Source organism: Lissotriton helveticus, chromosome 7 (genome assembly GCF_964261635.1).
Source record: "Lissotriton helveticus chromosome 7, aLisHel1.1, whole genome shotgun sequence".
Classification (NCBI taxonomy): domain Eukaryota; kingdom Metazoa; phylum Chordata; class Amphibia; order Caudata; family Salamandridae; genus Lissotriton; species Lissotriton helveticus.
In genome coordinates this window covers 335,248,402-335,266,383 of record NC_136068.1, presented here as the reverse complement: position 1 = coordinate 335,266,383, position 17,982 = coordinate 335,248,402, and positions in this window count along the sequence as shown.

The window sequence follows — 17,982 nt, the reverse complement described above, 5'->3', positions numbered from 1 at the left end:
GTCCTCGGGGACGGGTATGAGATGACTGTGTGCTTTCCCTTACCTGCAGTAACGCACACATATTCCTACAGCTCTGGGAACTAGCAAAACCTAGCCAGGTATGCCTTTAGAAAGGAGTGATATGAACCATGGTACCCTATATTCGCCAGTTCACTGGTTGCTACAAATTTCAAATTTGAGTGACATACTAATGTGTTTGGAAGACCCATGTGTACTTATAAATCTTCCATAGAATCAACTTCCCTTATCCTTTAGGGCTTTTTAAGTGTAACAGATACAAAAGAAACCTGAGATAAGAACCAGTACCTGAATGTTACTAAATTGTGGCTGATGAAGTAAATATTCCACAGAAAATGCATCCTGTGGTTACTATCTACTTGACAGGGAATAGAGATCCTGCTGACAGAAGAAGAGGTCTCATTCATTATGGGGACATCTTCACTCGTTAAATCTATCATTAATGAGTAGCTGTAGCTGCAGCTGACAGTAACACCTGATGAAAAAAAATCACTTGCTATTACACCTACCCAAAATCATCCTTACTAATGCAAAGAGCTTCTCTTAGCATATTCAGAGCTCACAAAGTAATACCAGGGAGGGTTACCACATATCATGGAGCCAGGGTGGGTGAGTCTATTAATGCTAGCAGTCAGCAATGACCAGCTTTAGTGGAATACACCTCTCACCCAGCAAGAGACCAACAGTAATTAGTGGTCAGCAAGAACATTCTACAAGAGGTTATAAATGTTTACTGACAGCTGAGACCATATGTATTCATGAACTAAGACTGCAGCAGGCCTCCTTCACTTGTTACTCCTACCCCGATTAATTCATTGACTATAACGGTTACAGGGTACAATGAGATTTTCAGGAGTCACAAATTCAATTACAAAGAGTACCTGGGGCATCGGCATGCACCAGTTTACAGCTGCACTGCATACAGACAATCAATCGTCTCAGTAAAAAATCCAGTAATCTTATGAGTAATCCTTTTCATCTATTTTTATCTGTCTTCAATTTAAAGTTCAGACAGAGAGAATGTGATTTAAAATCTTTCAATGCTCCAAGAATGCCCGTCTGGGCTTTGACCAACAGCTCCGTGTATCACATTTCAATTTGAGTAATCAGATTTAAAGTCCACCCAATGCATTTTGGGCTACAGGCCATTCATCAGGGGTAACTGGAAATTTAGAACAACCCATCAGGAACCATGTATAAATTGTTAGACTCTTCAAAATTAATGTAAAATGTTATGCATATTGTACTCAATCATATATTTTATCAAAATATGTGTGACTATTATCAATTACTTAAAATTGAAAAATAGTGAAAAATTACCCATGCTGTTCATATATGCATATGTGCCTTTACACCGAAAAATGAATAAAGCACCAAAAAGTGAATGAAACAAAAAGTGAATAAACCCTGTGTTAAAATCAAACACTATTTATAAAAAACCTAACCCAAACACCCAGCTCAAGAATTCTATGAAGGTTGATTTTAGTCATCTCTGACTCAGCCTTACAACCTTCAGTGGAGCCGCTTGTTAAATAGTACATGCCTGTAACGCATTGAAAGAATAACCTTTGGGCCACAAGCGCAGAACGGACCACAGTCAACTCTCAAGCTGTGTGAAAAAGGCTGCTTTATTGAAAACAGGTGTATCTTACAAAAAACATAACCTTGGCCTTTGCCTCCCAAAACTAAACCTCTCTATACATGCTTCATCTACGTATCCCCCTCGACCACCCCTAAGGTTTCCACTCCCTTCTCCTGTCTTTGCAACTATTTAGCAACCCCAACTCAGTCAATAACGGTTGTCCCTTTAAACCCTGTAACCTCCTCTCTACCTGTCAAAAGATCTACCTAACTAAGTATCTCCTATCCTACTCTTATTACCTGCTCCTGGAGCAACTTGTTCCCAACTATAAAGTGAACTGTAAAATTGAACAGAACTAGCTTCCAGACGCCATGAACCTGCTTCAAGTGACAACCAATTACAATGCATTTTCACTCCCCCGATGCACCTGTACCCAACAAATTCGGCCATCCATCCCATAATAACCAAAATAACCCCCCCATTTTACCTTTTAAAGGGTCGGTAGGAGGGGATCGGACACTGTCCCTAACTGCCGACTGCCATGTCACCTTACAAAAGGGTAACACAGCCTCTAAAATTTCCAGCTAAAACACCCAAGCACATAGCCCAAGTGCAGCCCATAGAGAGCCTAATTTGTCGCAGGCTGCACCAACGGCCCAAAAACCCTGGGGGTGCGAGCCTCCCCAAAGCCCCATTGGGCCACCCGCCCAGAATGGACCACAATCAAATCTCAAGATGTGTGAAAAAGGACACTTTATTGAAAGCAGGTGCATCTTACAAAAAACATAACCTTGTCCTATGCCTCACAAGACTAAACCCCGCTAGAAATCTTTCATCTACATATCCTCCACCCCCACCCCTAAAGTTTCCCCACCATTCTCCTTTCTTTGCAACTATTTACCAACCCCAACTCAGTCAATAACTGGTGACCCTTTAAATCCTGTAACATCTTCTCTACCTGTCTAAATATCTACCTAACTATCTCCTATTCTACCCTTATTATCTGCTGGAGTAACCTGTTCCCAACCATACAGTGATCAGGAAAACTGTACAGAACCAGCTACCAGACGCCACTCAGAAACAGTCCCTATAACTTTTCTGACCACCCCCCCCCACCATCACCTAGGCTATTCTTGGGTATCTTCGTTTGCATAGTGCTTTGTCTAAAACTTCCTTTATTTGTATATCAGGTAAATCTCCATCCCGTAGTGAGTCAAATGAACGCCATCAAACCTGAAAAAGTACACTGCATTATATCTTAGTTCTGGTTGCTCCACTATACCGAAACCTGACTCACCACAAAAGACCCTCATGTCCCTGTTTATCTTGCTCCGGGCTTTATCAATGGCGGCACCCTCCATTGTCTTCCAGGGATGAATTCAGTCCAAACGACAAAGCATCCCGACCACTGCTGCCTAATCTCCCTCAAGTCCCTTTTCATTTGCTTTAGTAGGACCAAACCCTTGTAAACCACTAAATCATTCTCCCCGAAATTAATTATTAGAACATTCGGGCATCAATTTATTCAAACTGGGATTGAGCTTGTGCCAGCGCAAACCCCCTTTCCCATGCCGACTTATTTTAAACAAGGCAGGTTCCAATCCTAAGTTAACACCTTTCCCTTTTTGAAGCTAGTGTCTCTCTGCCAACTTGACAAAAGAATGCCCGACTATGCAAATGGCTAGCGCCTACGACTCTGGACCTGCTACTGCACCTGAAAATACACATGTCCATGTTTGTAATACGTACCCCCATCAAATGGGACATATCAAAGCCTCTTCATTGGCCCCTAGTAATACTGTCTTCTACACACCCCTTTGGTCCGTCCTCGAGTGCGTGAGGAGGATCATGACCGCTTCACTCCGTGTACTTCCCTCAATGAAGGCCTGCAATCCATTTCCTCCCCAACAACTCTGATACTCTGAATGCTCTGAAATACATTAGGCAGCAAATAAATCTGCTTCCTGTAAGCTAATGCATATCCTGGGTAGCTCCTCTATCATCCTGCCTAATAATGCTTTTGACACCGGCATCCTGGCCCGCTGTCCTTTCCCTGCTTGCCTGGCCCAACCTTCCAGCACACACTTTCCTAATTCACCTGCCGAAGGGGCATATCCCCACCACAACTTGTCCATGAGTGCTATCCCCGCTAGCTTGGCAGCAACAGTGAACTTCACCAAACCCCTATCAGAGACATAATGACTGTATGACTCCGGCCCAAGTCCCTGTCCTCCTCCTTGCCCTTCCTGTTATAAAGGCCTGCCAGATCCTGGCCATATGCCCATCTCGTAGAAACTCCTAATGACCCTACCACCAGTTGCAGCATCCTTTGCCTCCTACGGACCACATCCCCGCAGGTACCAGCGTCTTCTGAAACTCCCTCTCCGTGGCCAGTCCATGGAACCTCCCCGACTGCGAAGGAGACAAAGCATCTGCAATGTCATTGTCCACTCCCGGGATGTGCTTCGGCTGCAACTGTATATCACACTTCAGACAACTTAGAATGAATACTCTCATCAACTTCAGGACCTGCTCATCTCTTGCTGACTGCTTGTTGACCACCTGCACCACCGCCATGTTAACTGCCCCGAAAATGACCTTCCTATACGCTAGGCTCTGCATCCACACTGTGACCGCTATGACTAAAGGAAACATCTCCAGGAAAGCAATACTCCTGTCCCCATTCTTCCATTGTTGCGGGTGTACCTCTGGGCACCACCTGCCCTGCCAGTACATTCCAAACCGGCATGCTCTTACAGCGTCGGAAAATATCTGCACGTCCCATTTGCACTCCTCTGGTGCGGACATGGGAATCCCATTGAATTCTTCTAAGAACTTGCCTCACATGTGTAAATCCTCCTTCGTCCCTGCGGACAGTCACATGTGATGGTGTTGCAACATGAGTCCCGCTAATGACCTACTCAATCTCCTTCAAAATGCCATTCCTGACCTAACTACCCTGCATGTAAAGTTCAGATACCCTAGCAGCACCTGTACCATCCTCGCCATCCCTTTTGTCTTGGCCAACATGTCATCAATAAACAATCTCACATGCATTTTCTTATTCGCCGGCAACCTCACTTCCATGGCCACCGAATCCAACTCAATACCTAGAAATGACAACACCGTGCTTGGATCCTGCGTCTTCTCTGGTGCCAGGAGCACACCTAGTGCCCCATTGAGCTCTTGGAAATATGCCAACTGTTGCCGACAGCCCAACGAACCAGGCCATCCCACCAGGAAGAAGTCATCAAGTAGTGTGTCACCGTCTCTTTGCCCGTTTTCCAAGGAAAGACCCATTGCAAGAAGGAACTAAACTTCTCGAACAAGGCACATGATATTGAACAACACATGAGAAACTCCTTATCCACAAAGATGTTCCCATCCACTTGGATGCCCAGCAGCTGAAAATCCTCTGGGTATACTGGCATCAGGTGGAAGGCAGCCTTAATGTCACATTTTGCCTTCTAGGCACCCCTGCCAACGTCTTCCCCTCTAGGTCCTTCGATTTGTCCCCTGATGAATAGGAAACTAATGTCAGGTCCTCAATATGAAATCATTCACTAACCCTCCATGTGGCCATGACAATTTCTGAATCAACCAATACTAGCCTGGTTCTTTCTTTGGCACCACTACCACCGGAGAAATAATCAAATCCGTTATCGGGCTAACAGCGAATGAGCCCTCCATGCGCCCTGCTTCAACTTCCTTTTTCAATTTTCCCCAAACCACTGATGTATGAGCCACCACTGACTTCAGATTCTCTGCCCATCTTGCTGTCCGAGGGGCCTCATACCCCAATTTAAAACCTTCCCTGAAACCCTTACTCAGTAACTATGCATCCTGCTCCCGTGGGTAGAATGTCAGCCAGGCATCCATGCAGTCATTTTTAATGGATGTATGAGCATTTGCCCATGTAACCCTGTGCCCCTCTTCCTCCCCTGCCTCTCAGCCCCCTGTTGTCCCTGCTGTCCACTATAAGCATTCTATTGTTGGAAACCTTGCCCCCCTTGCTGTCCCCTTCCTGAATATCCTGCCCAAAGCATTGCACCAATTGGTGCCTTCATGCGCATTTTGAGCATTCATGATGAAATCTATAATATACCCGCGTACAGGTTCCTTTATTGTAATCCCAACATACCCCCGGACTCCCCACCTCCTTCGGTGTGTATCCTACCCCTCCCCTGGTGGGGCGATTTTGAAAAGGGCGGTAAACTAAATGTAGCCCACTGGCCGTATACGTTGTCTTCCCAAAGTTGACTGCCCCCATCATCTGGTGATACAATACCTTCCCAATTTGCCCCGGGATCCCAAACTAGTCTGGCTCGGAACTCTTTGTAGTAGTGCGACCATGCATAACCCCGTATGTCAACTGTGCCCTCCTAACCACGTCCATGTATTTAAACAAGGACACACACCTGTCTGGGTATTTCTCATAATATACACTCAGAAAAGCTGCTGTCCAGTTTTCTATGGTCCTCTTTCGATCTCTCTTCGGTGCGCAATTCCCTATGCAGGAGCTTCAACATATCCACATATTCTCCCTTCCAAATATTTTCTTTTGTGGCTAACATGATGTATGCTCCCAAACGTTTAGTTGGTTTCATTGGTTTAGTTGATTTTAGGCAATCAGACCTCTTTGCTCTCTTTGGCCCCCATCGCTTGGCTTTTTCCTCTATCTGATTTGCCATCTCCTGTGTCATCCATCTCTGTCACTGCTGTCTGAGCTTTCCCGCCTATCGTCCTCATCTTTCCACTAGACCCTGTCTCCCCCTCTGTCTTTCGCCCTTCCGTACCTACCCCTGTGTCCTGCACACATTATCCTTTGCGCAGATTGATCTCCCCGTCCTCCCCTCATGCATCAGTTCCTGTGGACACCTTCCACCTTGGACTAACTACCCAGCCATACCCCCACTTTCTTAACAGGCTTCAAGGTTGTCATCCTCACTGGTTCCCGCTGCCTAACCAGTCCTGCAGAGAGTTGAGTTGCATGTGGCTTGGCCGGGACAACCGCTTCCTGCTCTGTGTCCTGCATTATACTAGGCACAAAATTACTTGTCCCCTCCTTTCTTCATCTACTATCTCCCCCTCCTCTATGCTATCTTCTTCATAATCCCATGGAATTTCTTCCCATAGCCCCCATCTTGCTCTATTTGCTCCCCCAAATGTGCCTCTGCACACTGTCGCATACGCTGAATAAATTGCTCCAAATTGTGCTCCACATATGGCGGGAGCTTTCGCTGCCGTTCTGCCTCCTCTTGCTGTCCCTGCATTGACCATGTCACCGCGGAGCTAGAGGCCGCATCGGCCTAACTGGGCTGTCACCCCAACGTGACCATATCAAACCTCCACTTATCACTGAGTCTGTAGTCCCTGGCCGTGGTCCGGCTGGCCTTCCAAGACCCTGCCATCGCTTCCACTTGGTACTGCGGAGCAGCATCTGGCTCACCCGTGGTGTGTGCCTCTCGCAACCGTTATTCCTACAATGAAAGGACAAGGTCTGGCGGGCAGGTTCTAGTATCCCTATCCGTCCCTGTCTCCCATTGGGCCGGGCACAACTGCTAATACCCCCTGGACCTGCACTGCTCTTCAAGTAACTGTCAGTGCCCCCTCACACCCCTGCCCCCCCAAACCGTCTGCCTAAAACCTCCTCTACTCGTTCCCGCAGAGTACCCCCTCCTGTTTGCCTGGGGCTCCTACTTTTGACCAATACGCTCATATAACCTTACCAGAAACTCTTGATTTCACTCTGCCTCACTACCATAAAACTAAACGGTAGATCTCAACGTTTGGAAACTGTGATCAAAAACTGTCCCTAACTGCTGGCTGCAGTGTCAGCTTACAAAATGGTAACACAGCCCCTAATATGTCTGGCCTAAAACCCAAGCCTGAAGCCCAAATGCAGCCCAAAGAGAGCAAAATTGGGCCCGGGCTGCACCCATGGCAAAGAAAAACAAGGATGTGAGCCTCCCTACTGGACAGCCACCCCCCCAAAGCCCCATTGTGAACACCACACGTGCAACCTTTTCAAACCTGCCGTGCAACTATCCTAACGTGTGAGAAGCATGTGACTTAAGTAATCCTTCTTAAACTAACTTAGAAAAAATAGATCTGCTAATGAAAACAAAATGAAAATAAATCATGCTGTTTACACCAACAAAGAAGTAATGCAAATCAAGCAATAAACCAAAACAAATTTGTGATAAACACATCAAGGAATAAACCGAAACAATTTTGTGAAAAACACATTTTTGTTTTTCAATAAAACACAATGTTTGTTATCTTAATATGTCTGCTTGGTTATCTCAAATAGCCTCTGAGAGGGTGCCTTTTCCTTTAAAACATATTGGGTGCAAACATTGTTCATAGGTGAGAGGTGGATCCTCTGGGTTCTTTTTGTGAAGAAGGAGATGATCCATCTGAGCAGGTCCCCTTAGATGCCGGTAAGTTAGATCCTTTCGATCAGAGTGTGGTGTGATACGGTGTAGAAGGCTGCTGAGAGGTCGAGGAGGATCAAAGCAGCTGTTTCTCCATAGTTGAGGAGGGTTCGTATGTCATCAGTGCTTGCGATTGTGCTGTGATTGCTGCGGAAGCCAGATTGGGAGGAGTCGAGTAGCAGGTGTGTCAAGAGTTGATTGTTGATAATCCTTTCCAGTATCTTCACTGGGAATGGGATGGGAGAGATTGTCCAGAGGTTTTTGAGTTTGCTGGGGTCAGCGGAGGGTTTTTTGAGTAGTGGTCTGACATCTGTGTGTTTCCAGGTGTCTGGAAATGTTGCGGAAGTGATAGAGGTATTGAGTAAGATGGTGAGTTCCTGGCTAAACCTTTGGTTTATGAGGTTGAAGGTTTGGTGCAGGCATGGGTCTGTAGGAGCTCCTGAGTGGATGGATTTCATGGTGGAGGTGGTGTCATGGGTTGAGAGGATATTCCAGATGGTCAGTGTGTGGTTTGTGTCAGTTACGGTGGTGTTGTATCTGTCAAGGAAGTCCGTAGGTGTAGGTTGGGGTTTGAAGTTCCTGTATAAGGTTGCGATCTTGTCAATGAAGAAGTGGTTGAGGTTGTTGCACAGCTCCTGTGATGGTGTGATGTTGTTTTTGCTGGCAGACAGGTAAGAGAATTCCTTAATAATGTTGAAAGTTTCCTTGGTGTTGTTGATGCTGGTTTCCATGTGTGCGGCAAGAGCTGTCTCCTTTGTTGCCCCCAGCAGGTGGTGGTAGAGGTTGAGGGAGGGCTTGAAGGCTGCCCTGTCCGAGGTGTCCTTGAACCATCTTCTCTCCAACTGTTTGCTGTCTCATTTCACTGTCCTGACTTCTTGGATGTACCATCTGGCTTTTTTGAGGATTTCCTCTGGATGTTGCTCTTGAGAGGGATGATTCTGTCTGTGGAATTTGTGATCCATGCATTAAAGTTTTTCACTCACTGTGCGAGGTTGGTGTCGATAGTACGCTTGGAGGTGTTGAGGGCATTTGCACAGCTGGTCTCAGAGATTTTGTTCTACCTCCAGTGGGTGGTGTTGGTCATCTTGGGGGTGATGGTGCGGGGGCTGGAGATGCTGAAGTGGATGATGGAGTGAGCGGTCCATGTGAATTCTATGACATGGCTGTATTTGATACGTTTGCTGAAGGTGAAAATTGGGTCCAGTGTGTGTCCAGCAGCGTGTGTAGGGTGGTGGACAATCTGGGTCAATCTGAGGCTGCTTATATTTCAGGGGGTGCAGTGTTTTTGTCATTGGAGTCGTGGAAATTTAGGTCGCCGAAGAAGAGGGGTTCATTGTAGTCGGCGATGGTGCTGCAGAAACTGGAGGCAGGGCCATGGGTCAGAATGTGAGGGTACCTCTGATAGTTGTCTTGTCATCCATGTGGAGCATGAAATTGAGATGTTGCATAGGAGTGGTGGTGTTGCCGGTGGTCCTAGTACACTGTATGGTTTTGTTGTGGATAATGGATGCCCAGTGTGAGGGTGGTGATGAGGTCCCATAATTCAAAAAAATGCTTGCATAGTAAGCATGGGTTGAGAAGGGCACATGCGAGTTGGTGTTTTGTACAGGTGGTGTCTGTGATGTGTTCGGGGTAGGGCTGGTTGGTGTGCTGGTCCTTGTGCCGTGGCTGGTAAAGTAGCAGTGGGTGCACATGAAAAGTTCTAGTTCTAACATAGAAATCTAAACAGTTCATACAATTGAGAGCAAACAAATAATACAAAGTTGTGAAAGCAATAATCGCTGTGAAAGCAATAATCGCTGTGTGCTGAGACTCATAGAAGTAATCTATGCCGCTCCTCTGAGAAAGGTATAACATAGTTCTAAAATAAAAGTTAGGGCATTAGCCCTCCTTGAATAAGTGGTGGGTACAATTCTTATTTGTACTCTTTTAAGTCTATCTGTTCGTCCTCAAGTAACTGTGGTAAGGTGGATCATGGATAGTACCCAATGAAATTCTCCCTGGGTGACATTAAATTTATATCTTTGTTGTTCCTGAGGGAGACCAAGGCTGTAAGTGCCAGTAGAACATGAGACCTTATTGAATGTTGTGTTTCCTACCAACCCAACAAGTGAGATCACAGTTGCTCTGCCTCAGCCCAGTTGATGTTGCCTCAGACAAAGCCTTCTGCATGTGGTGCACCTGCCCCTTCCTGACGAAGACAGGCAGCACCACCATCAACGATGAGGAGTTTGCACTCTGCTCTCTGGTTGTGTTCCATTGAATTTTCACTGGGGCAATCTTTCTCGGACCCAAACACAACCCAGTCACCCAAACAACCAGCCCACCATATGTCGCAGCAGTGACCAGGAGATAGAGACTGAGGCCACCACTGATTATGGAGAGTGGTCTGACCTAGTGCTAAGCTGCCTAGGGCACTAACAGATAAGGCTGTCAAATGTGATCACGATTTTCTCAGTCCAATTAATCACAGGCTCTATGTCTTCATGGGAGGGATACCACAAAATACATTTGTGGTATCCCTGGGCATGTCTCAGCTACAGGAGATACTTTCATGGACACAAAGCAGTAATGCTGGGGTCTCGAAACCTCTCCACACAGCCTGAGGTGCAGATACTTCTCTGTTTAGCAGCACACATCTCCAAGTTGTTCCACTCCCAGTTCCTCGCAGTTCACTCCTTATAGGTATGATCTTCTTCAGGCAAGAGTACCTCTAGCACTCTTCCTCAGCAGTCAGCCAGTTGCATTCTTCAAGGCAGATTCCAGCATCTCTTTTCCTGACAGATCACAGAGCACCAATTTCCATATTTCCACACATGACAAAGGGTAGCTGGCATTCAGTAGCTCCAACCTTCAAGTAAAAAATAATTTTTGGGGTGCGGAAAAGATGTGCATACCCATGCGGCCTGGGTTTCAAGAAAGTGGTCCAATCAGGCGTAAGACTTATGAGCTATCGAGTAATGTGTATAGTCTCTATCACTGGGGTGGTGGCTCCGCCATACGTCCCTGATCCCACAATCCTCCTACCACTCCCTACCACTCCCTGACATAGATCCTGCCCCCCCAGTCCTCGGGTTAGAGCGGTCCATCCTTGCATCCATGACCAAATTTAAATTGCCACCCACCACAACCATGGAGTCGGGCGTGTGGAGAACCTCGGCCAGGGCCTCAGTCAGAAACTTCTCCTGATGTTTGTTTGGGGATTAGATTGAGGCTATTGTGAGGTTGTAGGTGATGATTTGTATCCTCATCGCAAAGAGATGCCCCTTAATCTCTGCCACTGAGCCCTCTATGGAACCTATGAAGCGTTTGAAAAACAGGATAGCCACCCCACCCTTCTTACTCTTCCCTGAAGACCAGAACTGCAAGGGTAACCCCCTGGATTGCATACGTGTCTATCTTTGTGAAGCAGGTGGGTTTCTTGAAGTAAAAATATATCCTCCTCTGAATGCTCGAGTAAGGAGAGCACTGACCTCCGCTTGGTAGGATTGATAAGGCCTCCGACATTATAGCTGACTACCTTAACTTCCATCAGGTTGTAAAGAACCATGGGGATATATGTCTTATGCTAAGGAGCCGAGAAAGGGGGACAGACCATGGAAGGGACCACACAGACAGATGTGACTGGATGGACCCTCCCAAAAGGGCCACAAGTAAAAAGCTCACCGGAGAGAGGACCCCCATCCAATAAAAATATAAACAAACCAGAAAACAATAAACCACCAGCAAAGGCAAACACAAAAAGTCCATCTCAACTTTGCTGCCACTTGATGATCGGCAGGCTTTGGCAAACAGTATTTCCTTGTGCTGGCAGGTCACATCCTATATTTAGGGTTGCTATATTTACTGCAGAATATATTAGGTTACTTGATAGGCATCTTGAGTAACACTTCACTTTCTTTGCTCACTGATTAACCAGTTCTATTTTGATGGGGCAGTGGCTAGAGAGGCTACCATGTAAGCAGCACCCACCTCTGATAATTCAAGAGAATGCTCTAGAGTGAGCATAGCCAGTAGTGTCATTTTCACTTGGTGTAGAATTCTCTCCTTAGTTTTTGTGATTAGCAGACCTGGATTATTTCAGATCGAATTTCTTCATCTGTGTGGTCTAGCTCAGGTGTGCTGGCAGGATTGCACAGGCGAGCATAGAATGAGATTATAGTTTTGTCCAGACCTTGTTTAGTTTGACAATGAACCTCTCGCAGTCAGATTTTGACTGTGTGCTGTGCTGCCCATTTATGACTGCTATTGTGGCATTATAATTATTACCCCAGCGTTTGTTTGGAAGAGTGAAGAACATTTGTGCATTTCTTCCCCACCAGGTGAAGTAGAATAGGCCTTTTGGTGGTAGAATAGACCTATTGGATAGATCTTTCGCTTTATTAGCCGACAGGTAATTTTTAAAATGAGCTATCCGGATGTTCCAGCAAGAGAGTATGTCAAAATGCTGGATCATCATATCTGCACTGTTCAACATGATTTCAATTCTGGAGTGCCAATTGTTGGCTGAAGTACGTGAGAAGACAATAGAAATGCTCCCTCTTTGGTCTTGGGTGTCATGACTGAGACTCGCCCCTCGAGAATGTCTCTCAGGCTTGTTTTACTAGCTTTGAGCAAGTCACGTCAGTTGTAAAACAAGCAAAAACTCAAACAGTAGCAAGAAACACAGCCAAAAACAAGTATTAGATTCTCCATGTTTGCATCTGTTCCCAGTGTTACTTCCGGTTCTATGATCGGAGAACAATTGGCCCAGCTGCAGTCTCACCTAGGGAAAACAGATATTCATCACATATCAGATAGTGAGATGAATAGAGGAGAAAAGCCAAGTATAGCTGAGAATCACTGTGGCATCCAGTACCTCCTCTCCCCTTATAGGGAAAATCAGACATGACTGCAGTTTGTGCCTTGGCACTTCGGATGTGTTAGCCGCATCCCCTTTGCTTTGATTGCTGCTATCATTCACCAATGGCGTTTTCCATCTTCACAGGAAAGCCCGGTCCAACCATGTAATCTGAGTGGGACTCCCAATCCAAGTACATAAAATTAGCAAATGGTGGTGTTCTGCGCCTAGAATGAGCGAGCACCCACAAGGTCAATTTGGTATCCTTGTCAACAGCTTTGGGTTCTAATACTTTTCCATGGTCATGGGTTTCATAGATTGAAGCATATCACAGCCCAAGATCATACAGGTTCTTAGTCTCAGCTTGCACATGCAGAATTCCACACATGCCCATAAATTTGTTTTAAACATATGTTGTTGCACAGAGACCTTTTTGAGTGTGCCCGTATCCTTGTACGTAAGACCCCTCTCAACTGTAGACGTATGTACCTAATAGTTGTCCAACAATGGGCAGACCTCTACAGACCTACGACAAACAGAAGAAGGTGGTACGAGCTCTCTTTTCTTTGGGAGGTATGCAGAGGGATGCCCAGAGGGAAGTTGAGACGGCAGACAAGATGTCAGGTAGTGGTTTAGTAAATCTGATGGACCCCACATTTTGTTTAATAAATTGGAACTGAAAGTGGTCAGATGAGCTGATCCTCTCCCTTCCCTTGTAAGAATGCATTATTACTGCTAACTGCCACTGAAAAGCTTTTACCATACTATGTATGTACACTTGCACGACCTTAAAAGAGACGTTTCTGATGCTCCATCACCTCAGGATAGTAGTATAAGAAGTGGATTATTATTTGAGGAGGGCAGCTGCCCATTTCAAGGAATAATGACTGTAACTAGCTAGGGTAAACCATAAAGTCCCTAAATAAACCTGAACTCAACACCCTGGTAGTTGTGGCACAGAGCAGGCAGGCATACCTTAGGGTAATGTGTAAAGTACTTATGCAGTGCCAAAACAGGAGAACCAGAAGAGGTCACGAAACCTCGCTGTGACCACAGACATCCTAAGTCATAGACACTCTGAACCCATAGTAACTGTCAGAGTAAATGGTGACTCGTGAACCTTCTGAATTACAGCAAGCTCTTGTCAGGGCAATCAGTTTGGCTACTTGTGGAGAAGTTACATGGCACAGGTTGGACGCTTCCAAGACTCCACTCAGAGTACATACACCATAAGCGGCTCTTAAGATACTATGTCGGTCTCTTAGGCAGGACCCATCAACAAAAAGAGTGCGGTTAGATTTGGGAAGAGGTACATCTAGTTTGTCAGGTCTCGGTTTTGTGCAAAAACTTGGTAATGCTAGCACAGTTGTGGTAAAATTTGCCCTCATCATCTCCCTCTGGATTCGGCAAAAGATAAGATGGGTTTAGTGTGTTACATCTCTTGATGGAAACATTTTCTGCTGCCAAAATGATTCTCTCATAGTGAGTTAAGAGGCAATTTGTCAAATGCTATGTGTGGGAATGGGTCATGATGTTCTCGATTGAGGTTCACCGCTACAACCACTTTGAGACAACTGTTGTGGAAAATGTGAAATATGAAAACATAGCGAAACAACAAACACCAGCAGAAAACATTGCACAGTCATACATAGTGAGAGAACAATGTGGGCCAAAATGTCGTACAGACAAGAGAGAGGCGAAGAGTTTGGGAAACAGACATAACAACGCATGCCTTACATCGCATTCCTTTACAATGCGGTTGTTACAACAACCGTGCTGTTACAACGTGAACCATTACATCGCAAGTTGTTTCAACGACTTGCTGTAGGGGGTGCACTGGTGTTGGATTTAGAATTCAACACCTTCCCTGCTATTGCACAAACTGAAGTAGGAATAGTAAATTATACTATTCCTAAGTCCAGCCCGCCCCCACAGCAAGTCGTTGAAATGACCAGTGATGTAATAGTTGGTGTTGTAACAACGCGGTTGTTGTAACGACCGCGTTGTAAAGGCATGTGATGTAACGCATGCGAAGTAATATATTCGAAGAGTTCACTTGAGGACATAATATAATAAATAACTTGAAAGCGATGCAGTTAAAAGGCAACTCGTGTTTAACAAGCTTAAAGAACTGTATGGCTTTAGCACATTGGTTTATTGGCACTTATTTTGTGTTTCCAAATAGATTGAAGCGTGACTAGACAGTAAGAGCAGGAGATAAAATTACTTAAAAAAATATACTACGGTCTTAGGGGCACGATGATAAAGCACACATACCACTAAAATTGTATTTACCACAAATATACATGCATTCAAGAATGAAGACTGGTTAGTTTGTTAAGAATTGTTGGAAACTGCAATAAAGACTGGGTAGAGGATTAGTTTTGAGTTTGAGGTTACGGGGCCACGTGCATTTCAATGCTTTCTACTTTCAATCTTTAACTACTAAGTCAATTATTATTTGCTGGTCTGTAATAAAGTACTTTCTTATTTTGTATATAACAAGCTGACTGTGAAACAGCAAATTGAGAACGGCTGCCTGCCTGTGTGAGGAGGGTCGATTTCCAGGTCACAACAGTAAAAAGCTGTCTTTACATTGCAAAAGAGGAGTCTGTCTTTTTTAATTTTGTTAAGTTTTAAAGTCACCCTGCAACAGTTAGCAAGCCAGCCTGGAAGTCCCTCTTGCCCTCACCTGACTGCTAAAGCCGTAAGACCACCTACCCCTGCTGCATAGATTATTGCACACCTTTTGATAAGGAAAGCAGCCACTGTGTTCTCTGAATTTCTGGCTGTACATGGGGGACTGGTAGGATCCAGAGATTGCCATCTTTTTAAGGTGAGGACAATGCAGACAATGGTCCTTGTTTTTGTATATATTGTGTCAGTTGTTTCCCTTGGCAATAGTAAACACAGATGTAGATATACGAGATATAAGGTTATAAGAGACATAAGGGTATTGCATGCAAGATTGTGTACATGTGTTGCACAATGTCAGGAAAGGTGCTACATAACTGGTTACCTTGTTAGTCCCAATATAAAGTTGGAATTGGTCAATATGGGAAATTTGAAATTGGAAGGTGCCAATATTTGTTCCAATGTTTGACATACAGGGACAGATGCAAAGCTAATGTAGCCACACTTTACCTCCAGGTACGATCTGAACACCAAATTACTGCCCTGGACCTTATGTCCAGAAGTCATTCGAAAGAGATACATGGTTTGAAAAGATTATCCTCTCTGAGCGCAGAGGCAAATGACCGGTGGTTGCCAGGTGTATTTATCATTTAGAGTACAATAATGCTGATTAACATTTAGAAGTAGTTGAAGTGTTCATATTTCTTATGCTGATGGTGAGTGCGTGTGTGTGTATATAAATAAAATGTGACCTCAGTATGATGTTGTGTAATGTTGCATAATGTTATTTTCATGTGTATTGCATGATTGATAAAGGCAAAGTTGACGAATGTTCTTGTTTTTAAAAAACGTGTGTAAGTTTTAAAGTAAGAGTAATATTTGACCAGAAAGATAAAAAAATTACATTGTAGAAGAATTTGAAATACGAATAATCATGGAGACTCCCTTAGTGCCTATAGAAAAGATATTTCCAAATGATCAGAGAAAATTGCAAAAATAATATTTAGAACGGTTTAAAGCCTCCCAGAAACATACAAATCCCAGGCCAAAAGAAGGGAGACTTGACGACAAAATACTAGAGCATATTGGTACACATCTCAGAAGTAAATATGCAGGAGCCAAATTACAGAAGCGAGAAGCCACTTTAGCTTTATGGCAAGATTTTTGTGAGAAGCCTAAGAACCCCTCGAAAGTTGATATCCATAGTACCCCGTCTATTCCCCCACCCCTATATGATCCTATGAACACCTCTCCCAAGGTACCTGCTATTTATTCACTGGTGCAGCTCCAGGAAACCTCAGTGGTATTTGAGAACCCCGACATTGAGACCCCTTTACAATCTCTAAAAGTTATCTCTAATGTTACTCTACAAATGCCAAAGCAAAAACATGCAAGTATATCTAGGCAGCAAGTAAGGGTAGGTGACTACCAGTTTTCAGGACACCTAGAAACACTGTTAACACTACATTTAGATCCAGCTTCTCCCCAGAAAGACAGAAGCGAACAGAAAAGACCATGAGATAGTTATGACCAGTTACATGTTTCATCAGCAACATTGCTTTTGTTGCACAGAAGAGACACAAAAGGAAGGGCAGTTAGGAAGCAGATGTCCACCCACAGCAAAGAGATGGAGATGATGTTCGATATAGTGACTAGTGTATAGAGCTGTAGGTAAGGTGCAATGGGCAGTATCCCAAGAAAGGAATAGGACTGAAGGTAGTCTACTTACTTGGCAGAAGGGGAACATAATAGTTTCACCATAAAGTGTTTAAGAATGGATATCACGAAGTGAGAGTAGAAGAGAGGCAAGGGAAGTGAGGAGAGAGGGATGTCACAATCATTTTTCAGGACAGATTCAGGGAAGACTTGGGCGAATAACAAATGGAAGAGTATATACATAAGCGTGTGGATAGTATGGATGAAATGCTTCAGCCACCTAAGGCTAGGCACCTTACCTATGATGTTAATATTCAAGAAAAAACCCTTATCGATTTGGATCACACAAAGAGTGCAAGGCCATTGCCTAATCATCTTGATATTAAAGAAGGAGTGCAGAAAATGCTTTCTAGAGTTAGGAAAACTTGAGCAACAGAGCTCGAGCAATTGCAGTTTCAGGGAACACATGGCCACCCAGACCTCAGGATGGAATCTTGTGAGGCCATTGCAGGATTGACACTACATGATAGACCAGTACAGCAAATTAATTTTCAATCAGTTTTGCACAGCACAGATCTCACCCCTAGTGAGATAGTCGCTGAAGGAGAAGAAAATAGCTGGCACAGTGGTGTGCCATATGGGGATAATTTAGTAGATGGGACTGAAAGGTTAGCCTCACAGATGAATCCCTGACCACAGAAGGGAAGGCTTGTTTGATCCATATGATATGGCGAATGCTGAGGATTGCATTCTTTTTAGTGAGGGAGATCTAGAATGGGATTATCCCTACATGCTGAAATGTTCCTTTGTATGTC